We start from the raw sequence: 15,567 nt of genomic DNA, 5'->3' as shown, positions 1-15,567 counted from the left end.
ATGCACCCCAATCCTTGGCTGGATGCTTAACTATGTCCACATAGAGGGAACCTGGGGAGGAAGATGAAGAGAGGAAGTTTTATGAAACAAAACAAAACAAAACAAAACAAAACCCAGAGCAGTTGGACATTTAAAAAACTAGGTGGATATTTTAGCCTCTTCCTACCACAGGGAAACCAGAGTTTGAATTGTAAGTTTAGTTAACTATCTTCTAATCAAATCTCATCATCCAGAAGAATATAAAATAATCTAGAGTTTTTACAAATGTATCACTGATAGTATTCAGATTTTTTTTTTTAGGTTTTAAAAAATTTATTTTTTAAAAGTTAACGTGCATAAAAGGAAACTGAAAAACACAAGAAGCAAAGAACAAAGTCATCCATTATCACAAGCAGTTTACAGTTTGACTTCTAGGTCCCATGTGTGTATCTACAAAAGTAAGCATTTTAATGTAATTAAGATCGTAGTTATGTATCATGCTTTTTTACACACTATGAATATTTACCATTTCAAAGTCCCCAAACTATGAGTATTTCGATAACCAAGATATACTACACCAACTCCATCTGAAAGAAAAAAGTGTAATCCCGCCTTTCTCGGCGACAAAGATTTCAGAGAGGACAAAAATGGCAACAGGCCTCTAGATAAAGATACTGGCAGGGTTACCATTAAAATACTGCATTCCCTTAATGTTCAATTAAAACAGACATAAGTAAGAGTACACAATGTATAATGCTTCTAAAAGAATTCATTATCCAATCTATACTATTCAAATATTAGCAACGGGCTATGTTTCCATTGAATCACTTAATATATTCCTATAGTACAGCCAAAGAGACGCACACACATTAACAGTTATTACAATGTAGTATGAATGCATCCGCATACAGCTCTCCCTCTATCCTTCCTCCTGCCCCTCTGCGGCCAACCTAGTAAGTCCTCACATTTCTGAGAAGAGCGTAACAATTCCATGTCCAAGATGCTTCTTTCCTATCAATGATAACAAAAACTTATAAATTGGTTGATTCACTAGCTGTACATTTTATCATACATTGTCACCTCAGGACATCCAAAAAGCTTAGATGTTATAAAATAATGACACTTGTCCACAACAAACACAGGTACTTCATCAAAATGCACATCCAGACCTATGGTTATAACCGAAAATGGTCTTCTATATGTGGAAATAACTAGCAAAAAGCCCTTCGCTTCACCCCTCCTCTGCTCCCTCCACCATTTTAATGACCAAGCATAGGACTGACTACGTCTAGCTCTAAGAGGTGACTGACAGACACTCCCAGAACAGTCCTTCTTAAAAACTAACAAAAGGGCATTCATAAAGGGAGTATTTTACTACCTCGACTTTTAATATAGTTTGGGTATTAGGACTTGTTTATCCTTTGACACACATTAACTAAAATGCACATACAAAACTTTAAAGACTCATGGGCACAGAACCCTTTGCTCCTCACTTCCTTCCCTGCCCCCGTCCCCATCCCCTAGTGAACCCAGTGAACAGTCAGCATACTCTCCAAGACATCAAGTTTAACAACTCCATTCCCAAAATACAAACATTCCTGTAAATTAACAATAAAGGGTGTTGCTACTCTACTCCTAACATGTTGTTCACTTTCAAACATCCAGATGACTAGATGTTTCAAGTAAGGATTTATTTAAAATTTGCCCACTACATACATAGTAGCAGTGAAAGAATATTCTGGCTTAGAATCTTTCCTCTTCTCATTTCTATCAACATAGTGGAAAGTAGAAGCATCTGTAATGCTTAGATGGGATTTTAACAATTTCGCTTCCTCTAGTTTTCAGAATAGTCTTTCCTGATTTTAAACACAAAGTGTACACAATGTATTTGTTTACTAACTACTTTTGTCATACATTGGCAACCTCTTCAACATCTATAGACTAGATGTTGCAAAACTAGGACTCATTTGTCCATTATATACACTATATACACAGCAAAACAAAATGCACAAAACATACAAAAAATGGTTTTGTCTGAAAATGTCCAAGCACAAACACGCTAACATATTACCTTTTGCAATTCTTTCCCTTCCACCTCCTTCAAGCAACAGAACAAAGATACATGATAGAATACTGCTCAGAGGTGGTTAAACAATTCCACCACCAAGACGGTTTATTTCCTATGAATTTTAAGCAAAAAGATATTTACAAAGCGGTATTTTACTACCTCTACATTTAACATACGTTGGGCACTTCTAAACATCTAGACAAACTAGATGTTTTAAATAAGGACATAATTTGTCCACTATATACACAGAAGTCTTGAATAAACTGCACACATGTAACAGTTATAATCTGAAAGTGTCTTCAAAATGTGAACATTCTAGCCTAAGACTAACCATTCTCGTCTCTCCTTTCTCCACCAACCCAGTGGGCTATAATGCTCACATTTTCAGAAGACGATCTTTCTAGGAATTTTAACACAAAATGTACACCATGTATTCGTTTACTAACTCTATTTTTGTCATACACTGGCAACCTCTTTAACATCTAGAAAGACTAGATGTTGAAAATTAGGACTCATTTGTCCAGTATGTACACTATATACACAGCTAAGTAAACCAAAATGCAGGAACATAAAGGACAATGGTTCACCTTCCCTCACTATAAACACACTGGCAGAGCTCTCTACTTCCTTCTCCCACCCCCTCTGCACCCGTGCACAAACACAATGTGTACTATTCAAAGAGGTGGTTCGGCCATTCCCCCTAAATTAGACAGCATTCCATATGAATGTTAACAGAAAGGTATTTACAAGAATGTCTTTTTACTACCTGTATGTTTAACACGTTATCAGGCACTTCAGAACATCTAGAAAGACTAGATATTTCAAAAATGTACCTAGCATTGTCAACTATATATACAGTAGCTGGGGGATAAAATGCACACACAAAACAATGGTTGTCATATGAAAATGTCTTCTAAATATGACCAGTCTGGCACCGAGCCTTCCTTTCTTCCTCCTCAAGGTCGTCTACTTCATGTCCTCTTACCCACTGAACAACCGTGGACGCGAGGCGCTCCTGATGTCCCTTCTAGAGGTGGTCTCGCCATTCCATTTCAAAGTCATTTTCAAAAGACATTTCTATGATTTTTTTAAAAAAACAAATAGGCATTTACAAGACGTGTGATTTTTCTAATCCTACTTTATCATATGTCAGCAACCTCTTGACATCTAGAAGGCCTAGATGTGACAAAAAAGTTTTCTTTTGAAAGGTTGGGGGGCAAGTTGAGAGCAGCTTTTTCATAGTATATACACAGGCCTTCCAAAAAGGGCCAGTACATCTTCCCGAAGGGTGGTCTTCCTATTGGCCAGATTGGCCGTAATACTCCCATTTCAAACCTTCCAACATCAACGTCAGGCGGAAGGAAGACCAACCGCCTGTGGCCTTTAACCGTTCCACCCGTCGCGAACGGGGCTTCGCTCCGCTTCCCCGCCCTTAGGGCCTCTGTCCACCGTTCTCTATAGAAAGTGAGGTTTTGATGAAGTTCTAGAACCTAGGTGAGGTTTGGTGGGCTGAGGTCCGGAGCCGATGACCAAGAAAGAATTCTTGAGACATCTTTGGTGCAAAATGGTGGTTTATTAAAGCACGGGGACAGGACCCGTGGGCAGGAAGAGCTGCTGCCCCGGGTTGTGAGGGATGGCAGGTTATGTACCCTGCTGTTTGGGGAAGGTGAGGGGAAGGGAGGTTTCAGTGGGGTTTTCATATGCTAAAGAGGGCCTACAAGGTGCCAGGATGTTCCAGGCCTGCCGGAGGCCTTGCCCTTGCTGCTGGATCAATGTTGTCTTTAGACCAGCCATTAACATTTAAGATAGTTGGGAGACTTTTTGGTGGGGTGTCACAATCCTGCTATCAATCGTCTTTGTTAGTGAGATTTAGGACATTTGTAAGCCAAGGGAGACTCCTGTCTAGCAGGATTGTGAGCTTTGCAAGTTAACTATTTGCTTATTGTTCATGGCAGTCAGGGCTGCCTGAGGGATGCTACACTTATGGAGGGGAAAGGGTGAAGAGGGGGTGCAAGGCGCCAGCTTTTGCTTTGTCCTCAGCCAGCCTCCTGCTCCCTCATCAGTTTCGTCCAGTGGGGCGGAGCGGTCATCCCAGGGCCGGGCCTGTGGGGCTCCAGGGCCCCAAGGCTGCCGAGCTTGCGTCCACGCAGACCCGCCTTCTCAGGCCCTCCGCGGCATTGGCCGCCGTTCTTCTCGCTCCGCCACACCCGACGTCCAAGGCGCTGCGAGCCCGCCGGCTTGGCAGGGGCTTGGCGGCGGCCCCGCAGAGTTGCGCCCGGGGAGTGGGCAGCAGGCGAAGTCTGGGCTCCGAGGGGCCGGGGCCATCGGCGCCGAGGTGGGGGTGGGGGTGCGGAGAAGCTCGCAGCCGCTTCGCTCTGGGCCTGGCCGATGGGCAGCGGCGGGGAGGGCGCGGGGTCTCTGCAGGCCGGAGCCCGCCACCTGTCCCCGGGCCCCCCAGGTCACCCGCCAGCCTCAGGCCGGAGGGCCTGCAGGGCCCTGGGATCGACGGCCGCGCTGCGTTTCTCACCTCGCTCTCTGCCGGAACTGAGTATTCAGACTTAATAAAAAATCACTTGTTACGCTAAAAACCAGGAAAATGTTAGCAATACTCAAGAAAGACAAAAATAGAAACTGGCCCAGAGATGATCCAGATGTTGGAATTATCAGGAAATGATTGCTGATCTTGTTATTATTATTATTTGTTCACAGACTTTATAGACTTACACATATAATAAATGACCAGGTAGTTAATCTTGGCTGAGAAATACAAACTGCAAAGAAAAAGTACCAAATGAAAATTCTAAAGCTGAAAAAGCAGTAGCTGAAATGAAAATTTTACTGGAAGTATTTAACAGTAGAAGAAACTAGTGAACTTGAAGGCAGAACAAAAGAAATTATATAATGTAAAATATGAAAAGAAAAACAAAAAGTGAAGAAAGATGAGCAGACCCTTTGGGATTACCAAGCAGTATAATTTATATGTAATTGAATCCCAGAAAGAACAGAGAAAGGCAATTTTTTTTTTAAGTTGGAAAGTTTTCAAATTAAGTTAAAGATATCAATTTACAAATCAAGTCCATTTCATAATTTGTTTGTTTGTTTGTTTGTTTAAGCATGAGAGAGAGTGAGCATAAGCATGGGGTGGGGCGGGGAGAAGTAGAGGGAGAGAGACCAGAGAGAGAATCTTAAGCAGGCTCTAGGCTCACTGTTGTGTCCAATGGGAGGATGGATCTCAGGACCCTGCGATCATGACCAAAGCCTAAATCAAGAGTGGGGTGCTCAACCAACTGAGATACCCAGTTACCTGTGTATTTAATAAAATGTAAGCAAGATAAATACAAAGAAAAGCACACAAGGAACATCATCAGACTTGCTGAAATTAAAAAAAAAAAAAGATAATATTCAAAGCAGAGAAAATTATCACATTACATGCCAGGAGCAAATGATACAGACGGTGGTTGACTTCTCCTCAGAAACAATGAAGGACAGAGGTAAATGGAACACTTCAAAGTGCTTAAAAACAAACACTGCCAGGACAGAGTTCTATATTTAGCAAAACGATCCATCAAAAACAAAGATGAAATAAGACATTTACAGAGAAACAAAAACTGAAGACATTTGTTGCCAGCAGATCTATTATGTAAAAAATGCCAGAGGAGATTCTTTTCTTCAGAGTGAAGAAAAATTGTGCTGGATGGTAACTTGGATCTATGTGAGGAAACAAATACACTGGAAAGGATAAATATTGAAGTAAATATAAAAGAGGAGGGTTTTTTTCTTTTCTTTATTTTTCAAAAAAAATATTGCTATTTAAAGCAATAATCATTACCACTGCAATATGGGGTTTATAATGTTTATAGGTAGAGTATGTATGATAATTATAGGACAAAGAATGATGGTAGAGAATTAGGCCATACTGTTAGAAGGTTTCTGCATTTTTACATGAAGTAGTAAAATATTGTCCATGTAGATTGTCTTATGTTTAAGAGGTACATTGTAATTTTAGTGAAATGAGTAAAAAATAATCCAAAGAGTTTAGGGCTAAGATACCAATAGAAGAATAAAAATAGAACATCTAAAATATTTGATTAACAAAAAGGAATATAACATAACACATAATATATAATATGACATAAAAATAACATTGTAAATCAGTAAGAAATACATTAAAACCCCAACAAATGAATGGGCCAAGAAGCATAAGGAAATAATCCACAGCAAAAGAAAAGAAAGGGGTCAATAGAGGTGGGATAGAAGCAATTTATGAGGGAAAAATTCAGAAGAAATTTTTGAAATTATTAAAAAGCAAAGTTGTGCTGTTATTTGAAAAGTTAGCTAGTAAGATTTCTTTAGGAAACAGTTTTTAATGAGCACTGGGAAACAAATGGAGGGTTTTGGAGAAGAGGTGAGTGAGGGTTTGGGTGAGCCTGGTGGTGGGTATTAAGGAGGGCACAGATTGCACGGAGCACTGGGTGTGGTGCATAAACAATGAATTTTGGAACACTGAAAAAAATAAAATTAAATTTTAGAAAAATCGAGCAAGAGTGATGTGTGACATTGAATTATAATTTTTTCCTGACTTATGCTGCAATTATCCTCTCCTTTTTTCAGGCCTTTAATTAAGTCCATTATATTCAAGAATCTTACTACTAGCAATGTAAAGGCTCCTTTTTCTTTCTAACATCCACTAATGTTGTAAGCTGATGCAAACCAGTGATCTATTCTGTGCCAAGCACTGTGTTATAGACTCCAACAAGTGTTTTATCTTTTACTCTATATTCAGTCTCATTTCATGGCTAAAAAATATGGAGACTCAGGGAGATTATAAGACATAGCCCAAATCACACAGCTAGTAAGTGGTGAAGGAGTGAGCTGATCCTTGACTCTGACTTGAGTGATCATGGGTTATGTTGAAAGATGACAGGTGATTCGAGTATGAACCAAAATAGGATAAAAAAGAGAGTAGCTGGCTAAAGACTCAAGAGTTATGAATGGAAGTGAGTGTTAGACATCACTGGGGGGGATCACTGCATACAGTGGTTGTCTGAGTATCCAGGAAGTTGTCTGGATTACAAAAAGGTTATGATTGACATGGAATATTGATAACTAAAAAAAACCCAAAAGGAGATAAAAAATTGAAGAAGTATAAGAATGTAATTTGTGTGCATTTATTTGATCATCATCATATAAAAATAACACTGGAATTTGAGTGTAGAGAGTAATAAACTCCCACTATTCAGTTACCTTCTGTGTTTGGACAGAATGATTACATGAATAAAGCCCACATTGATCTTGCTTGTTCTTTATACTTTTTGATTTTCAACTTTTCTATCATAAACATGTATTATTTTTATAAGGAGAAAACATATTTCTAGAAGGAAGAAAAATTGAAAGCACCACCATTTTGACTGCTCCGGGAAGAAATATAAAAGAATAAACATAATTTCATCTGGCTTTAAAGAATATCTCTCATGGCAACTGCTTCTGAGAATCTGAGATCTTCTCTGAGGGAAACTGCTCATTAAACAATTTTCAATAATGTGGTGAGGAAATATAGCAAAGTTATTAAAGAGATGATGGCTCTCCCAGGGTACACATACCACAGGGGCCAGAACCACTCTTTAAATATATTTTCATTTGACTACTGCTCCTACAGACTGAGGCTGTATTACCATACCTAATTTTTAAAACTCTTTTTAATGGGGGCCATTCTTCTTGCCTTGAAACTGGCTCGTTTTATTACTTTGGAGTCTCTATGGAGCCCGGTGATTTTACATTCTTTTGATACTTGCATACGGTTTGATTTTTGCTAAATCAAAGGATACAGTCGCTTGTGATGGCTTTGGGGGACTTCTAACACCTCACCAGCTCAGTGGCTGTTGAAATTACCTAAAAGTGTATACTTGTTAATTGAACAAATTAGAGAAAAATTTAAATAAAAACACACACACAAAGAACCTAGAAGAGGTCATGCATGGCAGTAAAATCACACTAAAGTAGAAATGTCTAATTACCATTATCTATCTATCATCTCTACCAATCATCTATCTATTATCTACATATTTATCTATCATCTATTTTGAGCCATTGGAATTGAAGATTTCAGGAATCCCAAGGTTCTTGAAATGAAGAAATATTATGGGCAGGGAGATGAGAGATAACCAGGCCATATAATTTTACTTATGGGCAGGTTATTCTTGCCTCATTAAGTACCTACATTGTCTATAATAACATTCTGCCTCAGCTTAACCCTGGCCAAAGGAGTCTGTATGGATTAACTGAAAGACTGTCAAGACAAGAAACTGACATATATGGGTTAAAATTCCCTTTCCATCTCCTCCAGGTGTGTAACTGAGGGCAAGGTATTCAGTCTCGCTCAGATCAGTTTCTTTACCTGTAAACTTAAGATGATTGAGCAAAGAGTCTACTCTATGACAAGCACTGTGCTATGTATGAAACTGATGTGTTTTGTCTTTTAATCTGAATATACCCCCAGTTGATGAATGAAAAACTAGTGAGGCTTATTATGTTATGGGGGTTAAATGAGAGAAGGCTAATAAAGTACAAGGCATAATGTTTAATATCTCATAGATACTCAATAAAGATTTGGTCAACCCTCCAATGTCCTTTGACAAGGGTAGTGCACACCAAGAGAACTAACTTGAATTTTAATTAATGACTTTAATTTCTTAAGCAACTATTTATTTTCTGCCTATAAAGATGTGTTCCTTCTCTCCCTGGCAAATTTCTATCCTGTATTTCGATTCATGATTTACCTATCACATGGGTCTTATATATTCACTCTGCGAACAATGATTTCTCCTTCCTTCAAATTTTCGTATCTCGAATTTATGCCCAATGGTCTGGTTTCATGTATCATTCAACTGGAATTTTGGTCTATCTTGTAAACTTTGGATTCCATTACTTATAACCTAATATTATAATTTACTATGTAAAGATCCCAGGCAAAATATTAAGCATCTCTGTGTCCTAGTTTGTCCTCCCAAATAGGGAAGGACTTAAATGTACTTTGAGGACTATGGGAGGAACAAAATTAAATAACATACATGAAAGCACCAAATGCATATATGCATACAACTAGAATATCCACAAGTACTAGTTCCTGTCCTCAATTGTCCCAAAGAACTTTAATATTTTGAAGCATGGATCATTTGCTTTTTGTTTATATCTATCACATGTTCATTATATCTATCATATGTTTATTGTTGCTCTGGACATATTGAACTACATGCAGTTTCCTACATGTGCCATGTTTTCTAAGATCTGTTTTTTGAATTTTTTGATCTAACTGGCTCCTATTCATCCTTCAAAACTTAGCTCAGGCATCACATCCTCCTCAAAGTCCCTTGAGCTCCTTTAGGCTGGGGTTTCTCTCCGCTCTCAAGGCACTATGTGTTTCTATTAATGTCCTGATGATACTTTATTACTTACATGCATATTTTCCTCCTTTAGTGGACAAAAACCTCTTGGAAGGTGATTTTGTCCTTTTCTCCTTGCAAGACAGTTCAGGCCATGAAACAGGGGTGATCAGTGAGTAATTGTAGAGAAAGACTCTCAGGAAATGAGTGCTGCCATTGGGTATGGCCTCATGTCACACCTTGGAGATGTCTGATTGCCAATGAATATGTTCAGCATTATTACCCATTATGCTATCAGCATTTTCTGTGATCCTTTTCTTTGCCAGTCTCTGCTGTGTCTCAGACACTCAGATAGGGCAAAAGGCATATGAACAGTTGGCTCAATGGTCAGCCATCAAGATGACCTCTGGAAATTAGCCACAAGGGATAGTTGCCTTTTTGGGCCACTAGTTTATGTAACTTACAAGTGTTGTAATGGTTCAAATATTACTTATTTGTATGCATGCAGTGGCTGATCTATAAAACATATGGTATTTTGAAATATTGATCTCTTCAGTGCCAGCACGTAAGAGATATTAGTATAGCCTGGGATTCCATTTGTAACCGTGGGATTAGAGTCAGAGAAGTGGAAAATTGGAATAGACCAAAATTCATGTGAAGTGGAAAGTACAGCTGGCAGTGGTGCTAAAGAAGGAGAATAACAAATAAGGGAAGCATTATTTTAAAAGCCGACTCAACCATCAAGTGGGAAAGAAGCAGTCAAATGAATAGGCTTTCACTGCCTTAGCTTCCTGTGCCTCCAGGTTGGTTTTGCACACTTAAATTCAGCACAACAGCTGGAGAAGGCAAAAACCAAATTATTTGGAAGCAGGAAAAGGTGGCATCCCTATGGGTTTCTGTCACATCTGTCAAACAAGTCAGTGGGAAGCTAAATTCCAAAAGAAGTCAGCTGTCTTGAGGAAAGATTGGAGAAACAATAGCACATTTTCCTAATGCTTGGAATTATACCCAAACTGGACCCTTCAAGTTTTTTTCAATGTCACTTGTGCTCTGAAGTCTTTCTGAACCCATGTCCTCCTTCAGAAATGATACTTTCCTTTCATCATTAAACTCAAAGATTCTTTAATAATGCCCCGGATTTTTGACTTCATGTGTTTATCTGTTGTGTCTGCTTTGGGCAGGGACCAGAATTTACTTGACCTTGTACATCTACAGACCCAGTACCTAGCCCATTTTTGGTGCATAGGAGGTGCTCTTTAATACTTTTTGATTGGCTGATTGAATGCATCTAGAAGGGTTTTAGAAATATTTTGCTCAGGGCACCTGGGTGGCTCAGTGGGTTGGGCCTCTGCCTTTGGCTCAGGTCGTGGTCTCGGAGTCCTGGGATCAAGCCCCACGTTGGGCTCTCTGCTCAGCAGGGAGCCTGCTTCCCCCATTCTCTCTGCCTGCCTCTCTGCCTACTTGTGATCTCTCTCTCTCTCTCTGTCAAATAAATAAATAATTAAAAAAAAGAAATATTTTGTTCATATTCTATCCACCTGACTTTTAAGGAATCTTTCTTTTTTAAGATTTTATTTATTTATTTGAGAGAAAGAGAGAGAGAGTGAGAGCGAGAGAGCACACAAATGGAGAGGGGAAGAGGCAGACGGAGAGGAAGAAGCAGGCTCCATGCTCAGCAGGAAGCCTGATGTGTGGCTCAATCCCAGGACTTCAGAATTAAGTTGAAGGCAGACACTCAACAGACTGAGCCACTCATGCATCCCGACATTTAAGGAATTTTTATTCAAAAAGGTATTCCCCATCTTAGATGGCACTGACTCTTTTTTGATTGAAAGGAAAAATATTAAACTCTAATATTTTTCTCTTTAAGAGAATGGAGGCATACTAGATAAAACAGGAAAAGAAATTGACTGAAAAGAGATACTTTAGGTAATATATGTAAAATTGAAGAATGGTCCCTTGCTAGCAATTCTAATCTCTTTGGTACTTCTTTCTCTAGTAGCCTCTTATAGGTTATGGTCTACCATGTTCCTGAAATCAAGTCGCACAGTATCATCTGGAAGATTCTAAAGAAAGATTTTATAGCAGGCAGGGACAGTAATATTCAGAGACTATTTCATTTACTCTTCTCCATTTCTTAGTCACTTTTATTTGAGAGAGCCATGTGGCTACTGCTGGTCAATGAGCTCTTGGGAGGTGCTATGTCTCCCTTCCACCCTGAGGCAGTGAAAAGTCCATGCCAATTTATACCTTTCTCTCTCTCTGTTATACCAACTGAAGAGGAGGCATATCTCAGATGATGTTCCAAAAGATAGTGAAACCTTCCTCAGCCTGGTCCGTGAATGACTATGTGTAATAGGACCCCTATCAACCCATGGAGGACATATACCATAAGGGATAATGAACTTCTGTGATAAGTAACGGCACTTTTGGTGTTGTTTTCCATGCCCTTATAACCTACCCTCTCCTGACTAAACCCATCACTTACGCATTTTCAGTAATTCCCTTTTGCATCTAATTTGAGCTATCCTTTACTCTGTCAATCTAATCTTGTCATTCCAATTCTTATATTCTATAATATTGTGGATTTATTATTTTTAAAATATTATTTGTTATTTTTAGGGACTTGCAGGGGCCAGATGGCAGTTGTTTTTGCTTGGCTAGCAATTTCACAGTGCTCTCAGAATACTCATATTCGGGATACATGTTTGAATGGGAGGTTCATAAGAGAAATGAAGATTTTCAAAACAAAATCTCATGATTTGAAGGAGGCTTCATGATACAAAGAGATAACTTTTCATATAATGTCATTTTGATTGAGCAAAATTATCACATACCTAGTATTTGCCTAACACTGGGTTTGCTAGATGTCATAATGGGGGCAGGGAGTGGAAGAATAAAGGACTCTAAATCATGGTTTCTGTTTTCTAAAAAGTATAAGCTTTACTGTTTTGAGGGTGAAAAATGTGCCATTGAAACATTAATGCAACAAAACAGGAATATATTGAGTAATTTTTTCATTGAGGCCCAAACAAATAGATAAAAGTAAATCTTTTTTTTTTTCATGAGAAAGACCTTTATTAAACATTTTGAAAAAGAGTCAAAGAGAGTAAAAGGAACTGTAACAAACAGGAAATATCCATTACCAAAATAACAACCTTACACAAGACATTCATATATTTGTCTCCTCCCTATTCATGAGCCTCTTCAATTACCATGTAATGGGCAAAGAGAGAAGAACAGAAATTTTCTTTTCCTGTGTGTGTGTGTGTGTGTGTGTGTGTGTGTGTGTGTGTGTTTCCATTTTATTGTATCTTATTTCTTTTCAGTGAATCTACTTTAGAGTGATCAAAATTTACCATCTTTTCTTGCTTTTACCAGCATGGTGATATCTAAGGCAACTGTTCTTAAAGACCTCTTTTTCTCTGCTGAGCAAGAAATTCATGTGAGTCATGGTAAGAGGGAATTTCTCAGAGGGACTCTAGTTGGAACTTGGCATTGAAAGATATGATACAAAGAATGGGGTGGGAAAAACATTCAAGGCTTTGAAAAGAAAGTTTATAGTGGAAGAAATATGGAAACCACCAGCTAGACAGACCCAGGGACAAATCTTAGAAAGCAGTAGATGTGGTCCTGGGTTTTGTGGGTCTTCTTACTCTTCAGTCAGAACTATGACTCTTTACTAGTTACTTTTTAAAATCACTTAAACTTGTGCATGCCCTATTGACAATTTTGTAGTTTTATTACAGTGATTAAAATGTGGGGACATTTCCAGTTTTACTAAGATAACCTGGATTTCAGTCATTTCTGTATTCATACAAATGGTCAGACTCATCTCCTAGACAATCTATCTTTATCATCATCTATCCTTTTTTCTTTCCCCATTGCTCTTCCTCTGGCTCTTAACACAGGATAGACATGCAGGCTGAGGTGTAGCAAAAAAAAAAATCTCTATAAGAATCACTCATAGTCTGGATAGAACTCTCAGGATGTTTATCCTCTCATGTCTTTATTCAACTCTGTTCATTCCACAAGTTGTTCTGAGTGTCAGAGATTGTGCTAGTTATTAAGGATATAAAGAACAAAGCATTCTCTGCTCTCAGGGCACTAATAATGTTAGAAGGGAAACAGACTTATAAAACTCTTTAACACAGTGGGATAATTATGTTAGATTTATGACTGAGAAACAGTAGAAGACAGCTCATGAGAGATGAAGTTCAAAACTGGCTAGAATTTCATATGTCAACTGATCTCTGTTTTTTACTTTCCTGACTTGGCTTCAAATGAAATGTTTTCTTTTTGGTTAATCTGATCTTGTTACCTAAAAATGGACTCAACATCTGTCACTAGGCATGTCTAAAACAGCCACACACCACAATGAAACAGGAATTGAGGTGCTATGACTCCCCCAAAAGAAGAACAAAGTGATATAAAAAGAGAAAAAAAAAAACCAGCAAATATCTAGTACTTGTGGTCAGTCTATCTGAAAAGAATTCTAGAAAGCCATAGAGTAGGCTAGAATGTAAAGTAGACATATTCTGAGGGAAAGAGTAAGTATGTGGGCAGGTGTAACAAATTCTTCCTTCTCCCTCTTCAGATCAAATCTACCCCTTTCTCTCTATCCTGTTTTGTGTCCCAGGCAAATGAATTCAATGGGCTAGCCCAGCCCAACTCTCTTGCCCTGTGACTTCCACAATCCAAAGATGGCAGGTGGAAATAGAGAGAGACTGGGTTGTTTATTCCCTTTGTTTCTTCCTTCCTGTGTTGATATGGCAGTGACAGTGTTATTCTCCAGAAGATCAGAGCTTGTGGTCTGTGATCCTTTCCTACAGCTATAGTTATTGTGACAGTATTATAGCTATAACTCTCACCAGGGTCTGGAACCTGTTCTCTCTTCTTGCCCTCTCAGGCTAAGGGGTAGGATAGCTATCTGCTGTTGCTGGTCTTGGTGTACTTCACCGTTCCTGGTTGGCAGCCTTTAACTTCATTCAGATCATTTAAGTGTAGGAACGACTACTGTGCTTGAGTGGAGACTGTCTCTTGTTGGGACTCCTAATGCATGATGGGACCTAGCTGCTGGTATTGAATTAAGATACAACTGATGGCACAGCCCAACATTTGGAGACTACAGAAACAGATGATGGGTAACTGCTCAGTTGGGTAGAGTCCACATAGCCTTGTGGACATATTAAAAGGTAGCCCAGGAGCATACATCACATATTCATAACCAAGTCAGGCAAGGCTGATGGCAAAAAAAAAAAAAAAAAAAAAAAAAAAAAAATCAGGGCCACTACATTGGAAAATTTGGTGATCACTAGTCACATTGCATTTCAAGTAACAATATTTTCATTGGAGTTAAGAACCACTTTTAGTCTTAGGGTACAGCTTGGTGAGGTAAAGTGAGCTATCCTTCTTAGAGGTACTGAGTTTCTGAGAAAGTAGCCTTTGTAGGATTGCTGATTAGAGAGTGTCTCTGGAGTTACAAACATCACAGTTGATAGGAATGATGCTACTTTTATTTCAGGGAATTATTTAAACTTTTCAAGCCCCAGTTTCCTCATCTATAGACTGGGGATAATTGTATCTACCCCTGTGTATGAGCTAATCTTGCAGCAGCCCATGGGGGTCATAGACTTGGCACAGATGTGGTGAAAGATTTCTCAGTGCAGTAGCTGGTCCATTATGTAATGTACCCTGTAGTTAGAGGTTTATGAGGTGCATTCTCTTGCCTGCATCCTCTTGTGGCAGAAGATTTTTAGAAATGATACACAAACAACCAATGTGCCAAAAGAGACATAAAAAATACCTTGAAATAAATGGAAATGGAAACACAGCATACCAAAACCTATGGGATGCTGCAAAAACAGTTCTAAGAGGATAGTTTATAGTGATAAATGCCTACATCAAGAAAAAGAAAGATCTTAAATAAACAACCAGATTTTGCACCTCAAGTGACTAAAAAGAGAAGAACAAACTAAGCCCAAAATTAACAGAAGGAAGAAAATAACAAATATCCGAGCAGAAATAAATAAAATAGAGACCAGAAAAAAATCAATAGAAAAGGTCAATGAAACTAAGAGCTGTGTTTTTGAAAAGATAAGCAAAACCAACATACCATTAGCTAGGTTAAGAAAAAAAAGA

The 15,567-nt window shown here is 38.6% G+C and overlaps 1 long non-coding RNA gene across 1 annotated transcript; it reads right to left on the bottom strand.

Annotated features, from left to right (window-relative positions):
- Nucleotides 1–287: 287 nt before the first annotated feature.
- On the bottom strand, nt 288–3,372 carry LOC309844135. The gene is made up of 2 exons (XR_014300516.1): nt 2,519–3,372; nt 288–1,902 (listed from the first exon to the last, which is right to left on the bottom strand). It is a non-coding gene; the product is annotated as an uncharacterized lncRNA (long non-coding RNA).
- Between the last annotated feature and the right edge of the window lie 12,195 nt (nt 3,373–15,567).

Source organism: Mustela nivalis, assembly GCF_964662115.1.
Source record: "Mustela nivalis genome assembly, chromosome: 11".
NCBI lineage: Eukaryota > Metazoa > Chordata > Mammalia > Carnivora > Mustelidae > Mustela > Mustela nivalis.
Note: the sequence above shows the minus strand (reverse complement) of the source record. Positions and strands in the feature narration are given on the sequence as shown.